General features: G+C 44.8%; 1 pseudogene; it reads right to left on the reverse strand.

Moving 5' to 3' along the window:
* LOC123450800 overlaps window positions 1-18,224 on the reverse strand; it is a 64,643-nt pseudogene extending 46,419 nt beyond the window's left edge.
* Between the last annotated feature and the right edge of the window lie 214 nt (window positions 18,225-18,438).

Raw genomic sequence — 18,438 nt, forward strand, 5'->3', positions numbered from 1 at the left:
AGTCCGGAAAGCGCACGAGGAGGCGACAAGCCTGCGAGGCGCGACCTACCCCCCCTGGCTGCGCCTAGGTGGCTGGTGGGCACCTCATGTGCCTCCAGGACTCCGTTTTCTTGCGGAGTACTCCTTTTGGTTGGGAAAATTCATTATATATTCTCCCGAAAGGTCTGACCCTCGTATCACGCAAATATCCTCTGTTTTCGTTTCGAGCTACTGTGCAGACAGATCTAGATCGCTATGGCATCCCCAAAAGTTTTGAAGGACAAGTTCTTCGAGAAGGTCATCAATCCCTACCTCGTGGGAGTGCTGCAACACCCTCAATCTATCGAGATGCATGAGGGGGTGCTGCACATCCGTGATGTTGAGGGGCCCAAGAAGACCGAAAGCATCGAGGCTAGACTCGAAGCAATGGAGCAGCAAGTCTTCAAATGCCAAGGGATGGTGGAACACGGACTCAACGCTAACCACATGATGATCACAGAGTTCACCAACAAGCACAAGATTGATGCCAATGACATCGGGAAGCACCTCTCCATGCTCTATGATAGAATTGATCACCTCCAAGCCCAGATCTATGACCTGCATAACCAAAACTGTGAGTACGGGTATAGATTTAAATCGATACGGTTGGCTGCAGATTTGAGAATTCCGGAGACTCGGTCATCTTTCCATGATGGAGCACCTTGTTGGAAATATACCCTAGAGGCAATAATAAATTAGTTATTATTATATTTCTTAGTTCATAATAATCGTTTATTATCCATGCTATAATTGTATTGAATGAAGACTTATATACATGTGTGGATACATAGACAAAACACTGTCCCTAGCAAGCCTCTAGTTGGCTAGCCAGTTGGTCAAAGATAGTCAGGGTCTTCTGATTATGAACAAGGTGTTGTTGCTTGATAACTGGATCACGTCATTAGGAGAATCACGTGATGGACTAGACCCAAACTAATAGACGGAGCATGTTGATCGTGTCATTTTGTTGCTTTTGTTTTCAGCGTGTCAAGTATTTGTTCCTATGACCATGAGATCATATAACTCACTGACACCGGAGGAATGCTTTGTGTGTATCAAATGTCGCAACGTAACTGGGTAACTATAAAGATGCTCTACAGGTATCTCCGAAGGTGTTCGTTGAGTTAGTATGGATCGAGACTGGGATTTGTCACTCAGTGTAACGGAGAGGTATCTCGGGGCCCGCTCGGTAATACAACATCACACACAAGCCTTGCAATCAATGTGACTTAGTGTAAGTTGCGGGATCTTGTATTACGGAACGAGTAAAGAGACTTGCCGGTAAACGAGATTGAAATAGGTATGCGAATACTGACGATCGAATCTCGGGCAAGTAACATACCGATGGACAAAGGGAATGACATACGGGATTATATGAATCCTTGGCACTAAGGTTCAAACGATAAGATCTTCGTAGAATATGTAGGATCCAATATGGGAATCCAGGTCCCGCTATTGTATATTGACCGAGGAGTCACTCGGGTCATGTCTGCATAGTTCTCGAACCCGCAGGTTCTGCACACTTAAGGTTCGACGTTGTTTTATGCGTATTTGAGTTATATGGTTGGTTACCGAATGTTGTTCGGAGTCCCGGATGAGATCACGGGCGTCACGAGGGTTTCCGGAATGGTCCGGAAATGAAGATTGATATATAGGATGACCTCATTTGATTACCGGAAGGTTTTCGGAGTTACCCGGAATGTACCGGGAATGTCGAATGGGTTCCGGGTGTTCACCTGGGGGGCAACCCACCCCGGGGAAGCCCATAGGCCTTGGGGTGGCACTACAGCCCTTAGTGGGCTGGTGGGACAGCCCAAGAAGGCTCAATGCGCCATAGGAAGAAAATCAAATAGAAAAGAAAAAAAGAGGAGGTGGGAAAAAGGGGAAGGACTCCTCCTTCCAAACCTAGTTGGATTCGGTTTGGAAGGGGAGGACTCCCCCCCTTGGCTCGGCCGAACCTCTTGGGGGTCCTTGGACCCCAAGGCAAGGCTCCCCCTCTTCCCCCTATATATACGGAGGTTTTTCGGCTGATTTGAGACAACTTTGCCATGGTAGCCCGACCACATATCTCCACGGTTTTACCTCTAGATCGCGTTTCTGCGGAGCTCGGGCGGAGCCCTGCCGAGATAAGATCATCACCAACCTCCGGAGCGCCGTCATGCTGCCGGAGAACTCATCTACCTCGCCGTCTCTCTTGCTGGATTAAGAAGGCCGAGATCATCATCGAGCTGTACGTGTGCTGAACACGGAGGTGCTGTCCGTTCGGCACTGGATCGGAGCAGATCGTGGGACGGATCGCGCGACGGTTCGTGGGACGGTTCGCGGGGCGGATCGAGGGACGTGAGGACGTTCCACTACACCAACCGCGTTTCTTAACGCTTCTGCTGTGCGATCTACAAGGGTACGTAGATCGGAAATCCCCTCTCGTAGATGGACATCACCATGATAGGACTTCGTGCGCATAGGAAAATTTTTGTTTCCCATGCGACGTTCCCCAACAATGGAATCATGAGCTAGGTTCATGCGTAGATGTCTTCTCGAGTAGAACACAAAAGTTTTTGTGGGCGGTGAAGTGCGTTTTGTTGCCCTCCTTAGTCTTTTCTTGATTCCGCGATATTGTTGGATTGAAGCGGCTTGGACCGACATTACTCGTACGCTTACGAGAGACTGGTTTCATCGCTACGAGTAACCCCGTTGCTCAAAGATGACTGGCAAGTGTCAGTTTCTCCAACTTTAGTTGAATCGGATTTGACCGAGGTCCTTGGATGAGGTTAAATAGCAATTCATATATCTCCGTTGTGGTGTTTGCGTAAGTAAGATGCGATCCTACTAGATACCCATGGTCACCACGTAAAACATGCAACAACAAAATTAGAGGACGTCTAACTTGTTTTTGCAGGGTATGCTTGTGATGTGATATGGCCAATGATGTGATGTGGTATATTGGATGTATGAGATGGTCATGTTGTAATAGTTAATATCGACTTGCACGTCGATGGTACGGCAACCGGCAGGAGCCATAGGGTTGTCTTTAAACTAACGTTTTTGCTTGCAGATGCGTTTACTATATTGCTAAGACGTAGCTTTAGTAGTAATAGCATGAGTAGCCCGACAACCCCGATGGCGACACGTTGATGGAGATCATGATGATGGAGATCATGGTGTGACACCGGTGACAAGAAGATCGTGCCGGTGCTTTGGTGATGGAGATCAAGAAGCGCATGATGATGGCCATATCATGTCACTTATGAATTGCATGTGATGTTAATCCTTTATGCACCTTATCTTGGTTAGAACGACGGTAGCATTATGAGGTGATCTCTCACTAAAATTTCAAGACGAAATTGTGTTCTCCCCGACTGTGCACCGTTGCGACAGTTCTTCGTTTCGAGACACCACGTGATGATTGGGTGTGATAGACTCAACGTTCACATACAATGGGTGCAAAACAGTTGCACACGCGGAACACTCGGGTTAAGCTTGACGAGCCTAGCATGTGCAGACATGGCCTCGGTACACATGAGACCGAAAGTTCGAGCATGAATCGTATAGTTGATATGATTAGCATAGAGATGCTTACCACTGAAACTATTCTCGACTCACGTGATGATCGGACTTGAGATTGTGGATTTGGATCATGTACCACGCAAATGACTAGAGAGATGTACTTTTTGAGTGGGAGTTCTTAAGTAATATGATTAATTGAACTAATTGTCATGAACATAGTCTAATGGTCTTTACGAATTACGATGTAGCTTGCGCTATAGCTCTACTGTTTTTATATGTTCCTAGAGAAAATTTAGTTGAAAGTTGATGTAGCAAACTTTGAAGAGGATTGTCCTCGTTGCTGCGCAGAAGGCTTATGTCCTTAATGCACCACTCAGTGTGCTGCACCTCGAGCGTCGTTTGTGGATGCTGTGAACATCCGACATACACGTTTCTGATGACTACACGATAGTTCAGTGCAAAATACTTAATGGCTTAGAAGCAAGGCGCCGAAGACGTTTTGAAACGTCACGGAACATAAGTGATGTTCTAAAGAGATGAAATTGTGATTTCATGCTCGTGCCCTTGTTAAGAGGTACGAGATCTCCGACAAGATTCTTTGTCTACAAAGTAAAGGAGAAAAGCTCAATCGTTGAGCGTGTGCTCAGATTGTCTGAGTACGACAATCGCTTGAATCAAGTGGGAGTTTATCTTCCAAATGAGATAGTGATAGTTCTCCAAAGTCACTGCCACCAAGCTATGAGAGCTTCGTGATGAACTATAACATATCAACCATAGATACAATGATCTTTGAGTGATTCGCGATGTTTGACACTGCGAAAGTAGAAATCAAGAAGGAGCGTCATAAGTTGATGGTTAGTAAAACCACTAAGTTTCGAGAAAGGCAAGGGCTAGAAGGGATACTTCGTGAAACGGCAAAACAGTTGCTGCACTAATGAAGAGACCCAAGATTAAACCCAAACCTGAGACTAAGTGCTTCTGTAATGAGGGGAGCAGTCACTGAGGCGGAGCAACTCTAGATACTTGGTAGATAAGTAGGCTGGCAAAAGTCGAAAGAAGTATATTTGATATACATGATGTGTACTTTACTAGTACTCCTAGTAGCATGAGGGTATTGGATACCGGTTCGGTTGCTAAGTGATTAGTAACACGAAATGATAGCTACGGCATAAACGGAGACTAGCTAAAGGCGAGGTGACGATACGTGTTGGAAGTGCTTCCAAGATTGATATGATCAAAACATCGCACGCTCCCTCTACCATCGGGATTGGTGTTAAACCTAAATAATTGTTATTTGGTGCTTGCGTTAAGCATGCACATGATTGGGTCGTGTTTATTGCAATATGATTATTCATTTAAAGAGAATAATGGTTACTCTATTTGCTTGAATCATCACCTTCAATGGTTTATTGAATCTCGATCGTAGTGTTACACATGTTCATGATATTGGTGCCAAAAGACACGAGGTAATGATGATAGTACCACTTACTTGTGGCACTGCCGCTTGAGTCATGTTGGTATAAATTGCATGAAGAGGCTCCATGCTGATAGATCTTTATACTCACTTGATTTTGAATCACTAGTGACATGCAAATCATACCACATGAGCAAGGCCTTGTTTTTCATTGAGATGAAACAAGATAGTATCTTGTTGGAAGTGATACATTTTGATGTATGCAGTCCAACGGGTGCTGAGCCACGCAGTGGATATCATTATGTTCTTACTTCAATGACGATTTGAGCAGATACAAGAGTATTTGCTTAATGAATCACAAGTCTGAAATATTGAAAAGTTCAATTCTGTTTCAGAGTGAAGTTCGTCGTAACAAAAGGATAAACTGTCTACGATATGATGATAGAAATGAATATCTGAGTTACGAGTTTTGGTACGCAATTAAGACAATTTGGAAAAAATTTCGCAGTTCATGCCACCTGGAACATCATAGTGTGATGATGTGTCTGAACGTCATAGCCACGCACTATTTTGTATGGTGCATGCTATGATGTCTCTTATCGAAATACCACTATCGTTTATGGGTTATGCATTAGAGACAACCGCATTCACTTTAAAATAGGGCACCGCGTATTTCCGTTGAGATGACACAGTATAGACTGAGGTTTAGAGAAATCTAAACTGTCGTTTCTTGAAAGTTTGGGGCTTCGACACTTATGTGAAAAAGTTTCAGTCTGATAAGCTCGAACCCAAAGCGAAAAAATGCATCTTCATAGGATATCCAAAACAGTTGGGTGCATCTCCTATCTCAGATCCGAAAGCAAAGTGTTTGTTTCTAGAAACGGATCCTTTCTCGAGGAAAGGTTTCTCTCGAAAGAAATGAGTGGGAGGGTGGTAGAACTTGATGAGGTTATTGAACCATCACTTCGACCAGTGTGTAGCAGGGCGCAGGAAGTTGTTCCTGTGGCGCCTACACCAATTGAAGTGAAAGCTTATGATGGTGATCATCAAGCATCAGATCAAGTTACTACAAGCCTCGTAGGTTGACAAGGTCACGTACTACTGCAGAGTGGTACGGTAACCCTGTCTTGGAGGTCATGTTGTTGAGCAACAATGAACCTACGAGTTATGGACAAAGCAATGGTGGGCCCGGATTCCGACAAATGGCTGGAGGCCATGAAATCCGAGAGAGGATCCATGTATGAAAACAAAGTGTAGACTTTGGAAAGAACTACTTGATGGTCATAGGACTATTGAGTAAAGATGGATCTTTGAAAAGACAGACGATGATGGTGATAAGTCACTATTAAGAAAAGCTCGACTTGTCGCAAAGATGTTTCCGACAAGATGAAACAGTTGACTATGATGAGAGTTTCTCACTCGTAGCGATGCTGAAAGTCTGTTAGAATTATGTTAGTAGTTGCTGCATTATTTATGAAATATTGCACATAGGATGTCAAAACAGTGTTTCCTCAACGATTTCCTTGAGCAAACATTGTATGTGATACAACCAGGTGGTTTTGTCGATCCTAAAGATACTAGCAAGTATGCAAGCTCCAGCGATCCTTCAATGGACTGGTGCAAGCATCTCGGAGTTGGAATATACACTTTGATGAGATAATCAAAGATTTTGGGTTTGTACAAGGTTTATGAGAAACTTGTATTTCCAAAGAAGTGAGTGGGAGCACTATAGAATTTCTGATAAGTATATGTGGTTGACATATTGTGGATCAGAAGTAATGTAGAATTTCTGTAAAGCATACAAGGTTGTTTGAAAGGAGTTTTCAAAGGAGTACCTGGATTGCGCTACTTGAACGTTGAGCATCAAAGATCTATGGAGATAGACCGAAAGCGCTTAATGGAAGTTTCAACAAGATGCATGCCTTGACAAGTTTTTGAAGGAGTTCAAAATAGATCAACAAAGAAGGAGTTCTTGGTTGCGTTGTGAGGTGTGAATTTGAGTAAGACTCAAAACCCGACCCCGGCAGAATAAAGAGAATAGACGAAGGTCGTCTTCTATGCCTTGGCCGTAGAATCTGAAGTATGCCATGCTGGGTACCGCACCTGATGTGTGCCTTGACTCAAAGTCTGTTGAGAGGTACAAAGAGTGATCCATGATTGAATCACTAGCAGCGGTCAAAATTTATCCTTAGTAACTGATGGACTAAGGAATCTTTCTCGATTATGGAGGTGGTTAAAGAGTTCGTCGTAAACGGTTACGTCGATGCAAGCTTTGACACTAATCCGAATAACTATGAGTAGTGAAACGGATTCATATAGTAGAGTAGATATTTGGAGTATTTCCGAATAGCACATAGTAGCAGCATCTATAAGATGACATAAAGATTTGTAAAGAACACACGGATCTGAAAGTTTCAGAACCGTTCACTAAAACCTCTCTCACGAGCAAGACGTGATCAGACCCCATAACTATATGGGTGTTGGACTCGTTGGAATCACATGGTGATGTGAACTAGATTATTGACTCTAGTGCAAGTGGGATACTGTTGAAAATATGCCCTAGAGGCAATAATAAATTAGTTATTATTATATCTCTTAGTTCATGACAATCGTTTATTATCCATACTATAATTGTATTGAATGAACACTTATATACATGTGTGGATACATAGACAAAACACTGTCCCTAGCAAGCCTCTAGTTGGCTAGCTAGTTGATCAAAGATAGTCAGGGTCTTCTGATTATGAACAAGGTGTTGTTGCTTGATAACTGGATCACGTCATTAGCAGAATCACGTGATGTACTAAACCCAAACTAATAGACAGAGCATGTTGATCGTGTCATTTTGTTGCTACTGTTTTCTGCGTGTCAAGTATTTGTTCCTATGACCATGAGATCATATAACTCAGTGACACCGGAGGAATGCTTTGTGTCTATCAAACGTCGCAACGTAACTGGGTGACTATAAAGATGCTCTACAGGTATCTCCGAAGGTGTTCGTTTAGTTAGTATGGATCGAGACTGGGATTTGTCACTCCGTGTAACGGAGAGGTATCTCGGGGCCCACTTGGTAATACAACATCACACACAAGCCTTGCAAGCAATGCGACTTAGTGTAAGTTGCAGGATCTTGTATTACGGAACGAGTAAAGAGACTTGCCGGTAAACGAGATTGAAATAGGTATGCGGATACTGACGATCGAATCTCGGGCAAGTAACATATCGAAGGACAAAGGGAATGACATACGGGATTATATGAATCCTTGGCACTAAGGTTCAAACGATAAGATCTTTGTAGAATATGTGGGATCCAATATGGGCATCCAGGTCCCGCTATTGGATATTGACCGAGGAGTCACTCAGGTCATGTGTGCATAGTTCTCGAACCCGTAGGGTCTGCACACTTAAGGTTCGACCTTGTTTTATGCGTATTTGAGTTATATGGTTGGTTACCGAATGTTTTTCGGAGTCCCAGATGATATTTCGTATGTCACGAGGGTTTCCGGAATGGTCCGGAAACAAAGATTGATATATAGGATGACCTCATTTGATTACCGAAAGGTTTTCGGAGTTACCGGGAATGTACCGGGAATGTCGAATGGGTTCCGGGTGTTCACCTGGGGGGCAACCCACCCCGGGGAAGCCCATAGGCCTTGGGGTGGCACTACAGCCCTTAGTGGGCTGGTGGGACAGCCCAAGAAGGCTCAATGCGCCATAGGAAGAAAATCAAATAGAAAAGAAAAAAAGAGGAGGTGGGAAAAAGGGGAAGGACTCCTCCTTCCAAACCTAGTTGGATTCGGTTTGGAAGGGGAGGACTCCCCCCCTTGGCTCGGCCGAACCTCTTGGGGGTCCTTGGACCCCAAGGCAAGGCTCCCCCTCTTCCCCCTATATATACGGAGGTTTTTCGGCTGATTTGAGACAACTTTGCCATGGTAGCCCGACCACATATCTCCACGGTTTTACCTCTAGATCGCGTTTCTGCGGAGCTCGGGCGGAGCCCTGCCGAGATAAGATCATCACCAACCTCCAGAGCACCGTCACGCTACCGGAGAACTCATCTACCTCTCCGTCTCTCTTGCTGGATCAAGAAGGCCGAGATCATCGTCGAGTTGTACGTGTGCTGAACGCGGAGGTGCCGTCCGTTCGGCACTGGATTGGAGCGGATCGTGGGACGGATCGCGGGACGGTTCGTGGGACGGTTCACGGGGTGGATCGAGGGACGTGAGGACGTTCCACTACATCAACCGTGTTTCTTAACGCTTCTGCTGTGCAATCTACAAGGGTACGTAGATCGGAAATCCCCTCTCGTAGATGGACATCACCATGATAGGACTTCGTGCGCGTAGGAATTTTTTTGTTTCCCATGCGATGTTCCCCAACACACCTATGCCTTGGAAGACGGAGGATCAAACCCAGGTTGCAACAACTCCACCACCATCACTTTCAAAGGAAGACAACTAGGCACGGGTATGGGCAATCCCCTTGGCTTGTGCCAAGCTTGGGGGAGTTGCCCCATATCGTATCACCATCACATGTTTTGCCTTTACCTTTTTATTAGTTCCATCCTTTTTGGTTTTATCTTTCTCTAGTAGAATAAATTTCTCAGTGTTCCAGGCTTGAGTTTTGCTTTTTGCTACCCCCAATGTATTCGAGCTCGTGAGTCATATAATAAAGAGTGTTTTAGTTAAGGTCCTTGCTTCATGCCATGATCTAAAGAAAATAATAATAAGAGAACAAAAGCATGAAAGATCCTGTAATGATCTTATAAGAAGTGATGGCTTCAACATATAAAAAGAATGTTGATTGAAACTTGTTGTGGGTGGACAAACGTAGACCTTGGTCATTGCTGCAATTAATAGAAAGTAATAAAGAAGGAGAGGTTCACATATAAATATATCATCTTGGGAACCATCTATGATTGTGAACACTCATTAAACTATTACATGCTTGGAAGTAGAAGTTGGATAAGGAAGACAACATAATGAATTATGTTTGCTTGGTTCCGAACAATGTTATATGACTAGAGATCCCTTAGCATGTGACGATTGCTTCCACCTCATATCAGCCAAAACTTACGCACTAAGTAGAGATACTACTTGTGCATCCATAAACCTTCAACCCAGTTTTGCCATGAGAGTCCACCATACCTACCTATGGATTGAAGAATATCCCTCAAGTAAGTTGTCATCGGTGCGACCAATAAAAAATTGCTCCCTAAATATGTATGATCTATTAGTGTGTGGAAAATAAGCTTTGTACGAACCTGTGATGAGGAAGACATAAAAGCGACAGACTGCATAATAAAGTTCTTTATCACAGGAGGCAATATAATGTGAAGTTCCTTCACACTAAGAGGCCACACATCCAAACCTCAAAAGCGCATGACAACCTCTGCTTCCCTCTGTGAAGGGCCTATCTTGTACCTTTACTTTTTGTCCTTGAAAGTGTCATGGTGATTGACACCAATTCCTTATTTCGCCTTTATCTTGGCTAACGTCATATGCTAGGGAAAGATCTATATTCATATGTAAACTTGGAAGTAAGTATTCATGAATTATTATTGTTGACATTACCCTTGAGGTAAGTAGTTGGGAGGCAAAACTATAAGCCCTATCTTTCTTTGTGTCCAACTGAAACTTTGATGTCATGAGTACCACGTGAGTTTTAGCAATTGTAGAAGATGAAAGGATGATTGAGTATGTGGATTTGCTTTACAAGCTCTTATATGACTCTTTCCAACTTTATGATAAATTGCAATTGCTTCAATGACTAAAGGCTATTGGTTGTTAATTCTCAATAAGGTTCTTGATCCATACTTTACTTTTTGAAGGAATTGTCACTTTAGCATAAGAGTTTATATGACGCTATTGTTGTTCTAATTATGATCTTGATGCCTGCATGTCCGTATTTTGTTTTGTCGACACCTCTATCTCTAAACATGTGGGCATATTTATTGATCTCGGCTTTCGCTTAAGGACAAACGAGGTCTAAGCTTGGGGGAGTTGATACGTCCATTTTGCATCATGCTTTTATGTTGATATTTATCACTTTATGGGCTGTTATTACACTTCACGGCACAATACTTATGCCTTTTCTCTCTTATTTTATAAGGTTTACATGAAGAGGAAGAATGTCGGCAGCTGGAGTTCTGGTCTAAAAAAGGAGCAAGTTTGAGATACCTATTCTGCGCAACTCCAAAAGCCGTGAAAATCAACGAGGAATTATTTTGGATTTTATAAAAAAATATTTGGTGGAAGAAGTACCAGAGGGGAACCACCAGTAGGCCACAAGCCTGCCACACGCGGCCTACCCCCTGGCCGCGCCTAGGTGGCTTGTGGGCCCCCTGTTTCGCCTCTGGCTCCCATCTTTTGCTATAAGGAGGATTTCATTCCAGAAAAAAAATGAGGAGGAGGCTTTCGGGAGGAATCACCGCCGCCATGAGGCGGAACTTGAGCAGAACCAATCTAGAGCTCCGGCAGGGCCGTCCTGCCGGGCAAACTTCCCTGCCAGAGGGGGAAATCGTCGCCATCGTCATCACCAACACTCCTCTCATTGGAGGGGACTCATCATCATCAACATCTGCATCAGCACCATCTCATCTCCAAACCCTAGTTCATCTCTTGTAACCAATCTCCGTCTCGCGACTCCAATTGGTACTTGTAAGAGGTTGCTAGTAGTGTTAATTACTCTTTGTAGTTGATGCTAGTTGGATTACTCGGTGGAAGATTATATGTTCAGATCCTTGATGCTATTCAATACGTCTCTGGTCATGAACATAATTATGCTTTCTGAGTAGTCAATTTTGTTCCTGAGGACATGGGATAAGTCTTGCTATAAGTAGTCATGTGAATTTGGTATTCGTTCGATATTTTGATGCGATGTATGATTTCTTTCCTCTAGTGGTGTTATGTGAACATCGACTACATGACACTTCACCATTATTTGGGCCTAGCGGAAGGCATTGGGAAGTAGTAAGTAGATGATGGGTTGCTAGAGTGACAGAATCTTAAATCCTAGTTTATCCGTTGCTTCGTAAGGGGCTGATTTGGATCCACTAGTTTAATGCTATGGTTTGACTTTGTCTTAATTCTTCTTTCGTAGTTGCAGATGCTTGCGAGAGGGGTTAATCGTAAGTGGGATGTTTGTCCAAGTAAGGGCAGCACCCAAGCACCCTTCCACCCACATATCAAACTATCAAAGTAGCGAACGCGAATCATATGAACATGATGAAAACTAGCTTGACAGAAATTCCCATTTGTCCTCGGGAGCGCTTTACCTCCTATAAGAGTCTGTCCAGGCTTGTCCCTTGCTACAAAATGGATTGGTCCACTTTGTTGTACCTTTGTTACTTGCTACTTGCTACGAATCAACTTACCACACAACTATCTGTTACCGATAAATTCAGTGCTTGTAGAGAATACCTTGCTGAAAACCACTTGTCAGTTTCTTCTGCTCCTTGTTGGGTTCGACACTCTTACTTATCGAAAGGACTACGATAGATCCGCAACACTTGTGGGTCATCAGGTCCCGGGTCGATATTTGATGCTCCAAGAACCGTGTGCATGGCTATCGAGACGTGAGAAAAACTCGTTGTTTTTGTCATTCGGGCGAGTTTCATGGGCGCACACTGTTTTGGGGTCCCAAGTCAATTTTGGATGCTCCATGAACCCTGTGCACGGGTATCGAGACGTTGGAAGAACACATTGTTTTTGTCGTTTCGGGCTAGATTCGTGGGCTATAGCGCACTGTTTGGGGTTCTGGATCGACTTTTAACGCTCCACGAACCCTGTGCACGACTACCGAGATGTCGCAAAATATCGTTGTTTTTTTCATTCGGGCTAGTTTCGTGGGCTATAGCGCACTGTGTTGTGGTCCTGGGTCGATTTTTGATGCTCCATGAACCCTATGCAGGTCTATCGAGACGTCGCAAAAACTCATTGTTTTTGTCGTTTGTGGTGAGTTTCGTCGGCTATAACGCAAAGTTTTTGGGTCCCGGGTCGATTTTTGATGCGCCATGAACAATGTGCACATCTATAGAGACGTCGCAGAAACTCGTTGTTTTTGTCGTTCTAGCCACTTTCGTGGGCTATAGCGTACTGTTTTGGGGTCCCGGTTCAATTTTGAATACTCCATAAACCCTGTGCACGACTATCGAGACGTCAGATAAACTCTTTGTTTTTGGTGTTTTGGGCCAGTTTCGTGGGCTATAACTCACTATTTTGGGGGTCCCGGGTTGATATGTTATGCTCTATGAACCTTGTGCACGGCTATTGAGACGTCGCAAAAACTTGGTGTTTTTGTCATTTCGGGCCAGTTTCGTGGGCTATAGCGCACTGTTTTGGGGCCACATATCGTTTTTTGATGCTCCATGAACCATGTGCATGGCTATCGAGACATCATAGAAAGTCGTAGTTTTTGTCGTCTCGGGACACTTTCGTGGGCTATAGCGCACTATTTTGGGGCCCCGGATCGATTTTTATACTCCATGAACCGTGTGGACGGCAATCGAGACGTCGCAAATACCCGGTGTTTTTGTCGTTTTAGGCGAGTTTCGTAGGCTACGCACTGTGTTGGGGTCCTGTGATGATTTTTGATGCTCCATGAACCATGTGCACTGATGTTGAGACGTCGCAAATCCTCGTTGTTTTTGTCATTTCACGCGAGTTTCATGGGCTATAACTCATTGTTTTGGGGTTCCAAGTCAATTTTGATATTGCTAGAATCTTGTACACGTCTATCGAGACGTCGCAAAAACTCATTGTTTGTGTCGTTTCGGGCGAGTTTCATCGGCTATAACGCACTGTTTTGCGGTCCCGGGTCGATTTTTGATGCTCCAAGAACCGTGTGCATGGCTATCGAGACGTCGCAAAAACTCGTTGTTTTTGTCGTTCCGGACAGTTCCGTGGGCTATAGCGCACTGTTTTGGGGTCCTTGGTCGATTTTTGATGCTCCATGAACCCTTGCACGACTACCAAGGCGTCACAAAAAGTAGTTGTTTTTGCCGTTTCGGGTGAGTTTCATCAGCTATACCGCAGAAACTCGTTATTTTTTGATTGGGCTAGTTTCTTGGGCTATAGCGCACTGTTTTGTGGTCCCTGGTTGATTTTTATCCTGCATGAACCCTGTGTAGGCTATTGATACGTCGCAAAAACTCGTTGTTTTTTTATTTCGGGTCAGTTTCGTGGGCTATGTTTTGGGGTCCAGGGTCAATTTTTGATGCTCCAAGAACCCTGTGCACGGCTATCGAAACACCGCAAAAAATGTGTTTTTGTAGTTTCGAGCCTATTTCATGGGCTATAGCTCACTATTTTGGGGCCCCGGATCGACTTTTGATGCTCCATGAACCCCGTTAATGGCTATCGAGGCGACGCAAAAACTTGGTGTTTTTGTCGTTTCGAGCCTATTTTCTCGGTTATAGCGCATTGTTTTGGGGTCATGGGTCAATTTTTGATGCTCCATGAACCCTGTGCACGGCTATCTAGACTTCACATAAACTCGTTGTTTTGTCGTTTCAGACCAGTTTCGTGGGGTATAGCACACTGTTTTGGGGTTCGGGGTTGATTTTTGATGCTCCATCAACCCCGTGCACGGCTATCGAGACGTCGGGAAAACTCCGTGTTTTTGTCGTTTTGGGCAAGTTACATGGCCTATAACGCAATGTTTGGGGGTCCCGGGATGATTTTTGATGCTCCATGAACCGTGTGAACGGCTATCGAGGCATCCCAAAAACTCGGTGTTTTTGTCGTTTCGGGCTAGTTTCGCACTGTTTTGGGGTCCCAGATCGATTTTTGATGCTCCATGAAGCCTGTGCATGGCTATCGAGATGTCCCGAAAACTCATTGTTTTTGTCATTTTGGGAGAGTTTCGTGGGCTATAGTGCATTGTTTTGCGGTATCGGGTCGATTTTTGATGCTCCATCAACCCTTTGAAGTGCGACGTCGCAGAAACTCCTTGGTTTTGTCATTCGGGCCAATTTCGTTGGCTATAGCGCACTGTTTTCGGGTCCCGGTTCAATTTTGGATGCTCCATGAAACCTGTGCACGACCAGCGAGATGGCAGAAAAACTCCTTGTTTTTGTCATTTCGGGCCAGTTTCGTGGGCTATAACGTACTGTTTTGGGGGTCCCGAGTTGATTTTTATGCTCTATGAACCATTTCACGGCTATCGAGACGTAAAAAACTCGATGTTTTTGTCGTTTCTAGCCAGTTTCGTGGGCTATAACGCACCGTTTTGGGGCCACAGATTGATTTTTGATGCTCCATTAACCGTGTGCACGACTATCAATATATTGCAAAAATTCGGTGTTTTTGTCGTTTCGGGCCACTTTCCTGAGCTATAGCACATTGTTTTGGGTTCCCGGGTCAATTTTTGATGCTCCACAAACCCTGTAAACGGCTATCGAGAGGTTGCAAAAACTCATTGTTTTGTCGTTTCGAGCGAGTTTCGTCGGCTATAACGCACTGTTCTCGGGTCCCGGGTAAATTTTTTATGCACGATGAACCGCGTGCATGACTATCGAGACATTGCTAAAACTTGTTATTTTTGTCGTTCCGCACAGATCCGTGGGATAGAGCGCATTGTTTTGGTGCCCACATCGATTTTTGATGCTCCATGAACCCTATGCAAGGCTATCGAGACGTCGCACAAACTCGTTGTTTTTGTCATTTCGAGCTAGTTCCGTGGGCTATAGCACATTGTTTTGTGGTCCGAGGTCGACCCGAATGTAGGGCTATCAAACGTCGGAAAAAATCTTTGATTTTGTTGTTTCGGTGAGTTTCGTCGGCTATAATGCAGTGTTTTTGGGTCCCGGGTCGATTTTTGATGGTCCATGAAACATATGCACCGCTATGGAGACGTCGTAGAAACTCGTTGTTTTGTCGATCTGGCCAGTTTCGTGGGCTATAGCGCACTGTTTTGTGGTCCCTGGTTGTTCTTTATGCTGCACGAAACCTGTGCACGGATCCGAGACATCAAAAGACTTGTTGGTTTTGTCGTTTCATGACAGTTTCGTCGTCTATAACGCACCGTTTTGGGGCCACAGTTTGATTTTTGATGCTCCATGAACCCCGTGCAGGGCTATCGAGACATCACAAAAACTCAGTGTTTTTGTCATTTCAGGCCACTTTTGTGAGCTATATCACATTTATTAGGGGCCAGATCAATTTTTTATGCTCCATAAACCCTGTTCACGGCAATCGAGAAATCACAAATACTCGGTGTTTTTGTCAATTCGGGCGAGTTTCATGGGCACATTGTATTGGGGTCCCGTGTTGATTTTTGATTCTCCATCAACCATGTGCACGGATATAGAGATGTCGCAAATGCTCGTTGTTTTTGTCATTTCAGGTGAGTTTCGTGATCTATAGCGCATTATTTAGGGGTTCCGAGTCAATTTTTGATTCTGCACGAACGTTGTGCACGGCTATCGAGCCATAGCAAAAACACGTTTTTTGTCATTTCGGGCCAGTTTCATGGGCTATTGCGCATTGTTTTGGGGTCCCGGGTCAATTTTTGATGCTCCATGAACCTTGTGCATAGATATCGAGGCGTCGCAAAATTTTTATGTTTTTGTCGTTTCGGGCGAATTTCGTCACCTATAACGCACTGTTTTGGGGTCCCGGGTCGATTTTTTATGCTACATGAACCGTGTGCACGGCTATCGAGACGTCGCAGAAACTCGTTGTCTTTGTCGATCACGCCAGTTTCAGTGTTTTGTCGTGCACAAGGTTCATGCAGCATCGAAAATTAAACCGGAACCCCAAAACAGTTCGCTATAGCCCACGAAACTGGCGTGAAATGACAAAAACAACGAGCATTTGCGACGTCTCTATATCCGTGCACATGGTTCATGGAGCATAAAAAATCGACACGGGACCCCAAAATAGTGCGCTATAGCCCACGAAACTCGCCCGAAACGACAAAAATACCGAGTATTTGCGACATCTCGATTGTCGTGCACAAGGTTCATAGAGCATAAAAAATCGATTCGGGGCCCAAAACAGTGCGCAATAGCCCACGAAAGTGGCCCAAAACGAAAAAAACACCGACTTTTTGCGATGACTCGGTAGCCATGGACAGGGTTCTTGGAGCGTCATAAATCAATCTATGGCCCCAAAACGGTGCGTTATAGCCCACGAAACTGGCCCGAAACGACAAAAACACCGAGTTTTTGCGACGTCTCGATAGCCGTGCACATGGTTCATAGAGCATAAAATATCTACCCGGGACCCCCAAAATACTGCATTATAGCCCACGAAACTGGCCCGAAACGACAAAAACAACGAGTTTTTCTGACGTCTCGATAGTCGTGCACTCGGTTCATGGAGTATCCAAAATTGAACCCAGACCCCAGAACAGTGCGTAGCCCACGAAACTAGCCCGAGCGACAAAAACAACGAGTTTCTGTGACGTCTTGATAACCGTGCACACGATTCATGGAGCATCAAAAATTGACCCGGGACCCCAAAACACTGTGTTATAGCTGACAAAATCGCCCGAAACAACAAAAACAACGAGTTTTTGCAACGTCTCGATAGCCCTGCAGAGTGTTCATGTCGAATCATGTGGAATCATGTCGAATCATGTGAATAATAGATCTTGTTGGAATTTCTTGAATCATGTCGAATCATGTTAAATCATGTGAAGAATAGATCTTGTTGGCATTTCTTCAATCATGTCGAATCATGTGAAGAATAGATCTTGTTGGCATTTCTTGAATCATGTGAAGAATAGATCTTGTTGGAATTTATTGAATCATGTCGAATCATGTCGAATTATGTTGAATCATGTGAAGAATGGATCTTGTTGGAATTTCTTGAATCATGTTGAATCATGTGAAGAATAGATCTTGTTGGCATTTCTTGAATCATGTCGATCATGCGGAGCTTGGTGAAGAACCACCTGTTCTTGCCGGTCTTGAACCTCTCCTCGAGCTTGGCCTTGGAGGACTTGGCGGCGGTGAGATTCTTGTCCTTGGTGGTGAGGGAGTCGAGGGAGCCGGATACCACCTCCTTAAGGTCGACGTCGAGGGTGTAGCGGGTGGGCATGAGGTGGGTGAAGTCGACGAGCTTGAGGAAGACCTTGATGCGGGACTTCTTGGCCGTCTTCTTGGCCGAGTCCTTGCGGATCACCTTCTTCGGGTATTTGGCCAAGCCGGCGACCAGGCAGTGCCCTAGGGGCGGTCGCGGGTGCCCTCCTCGAACACGCGCACGATCGCCGCCTTCTTCCCGGTGTACGTGCCGTGCAGCTAGATCACCGCCTTGACCGGCTTCAGGAACTTCACCATCTTCCTTCTCCTCTCCTCGCGATGCGCTGCCGCCGATGGGTTTCGGGTTGGGGGAGGGGTTGGAGGCTGTGGGCGGGGAAAATTAGGCGGCGTGGTTGGGGAGGAGATTATATAGGGTTGGCGGCGTTAGGGTTTCGCCGAATCATGTGAAGAATAGATCTTGTTTTTGGTGGTTCTTCACCAAGCACTTCGGCCGTGGCATGCACAGGCCATT

The sequence above is a fragment of the Hordeum vulgare genome, chromosome 4H (genome assembly GCF_904849725.1).
Source record: "Hordeum vulgare subsp. vulgare chromosome 4H, MorexV3_pseudomolecules_assembly, whole genome shotgun sequence".
Classification (NCBI taxonomy): domain Eukaryota; kingdom Viridiplantae; phylum Streptophyta; class Magnoliopsida; order Poales; family Poaceae; genus Hordeum; species Hordeum vulgare.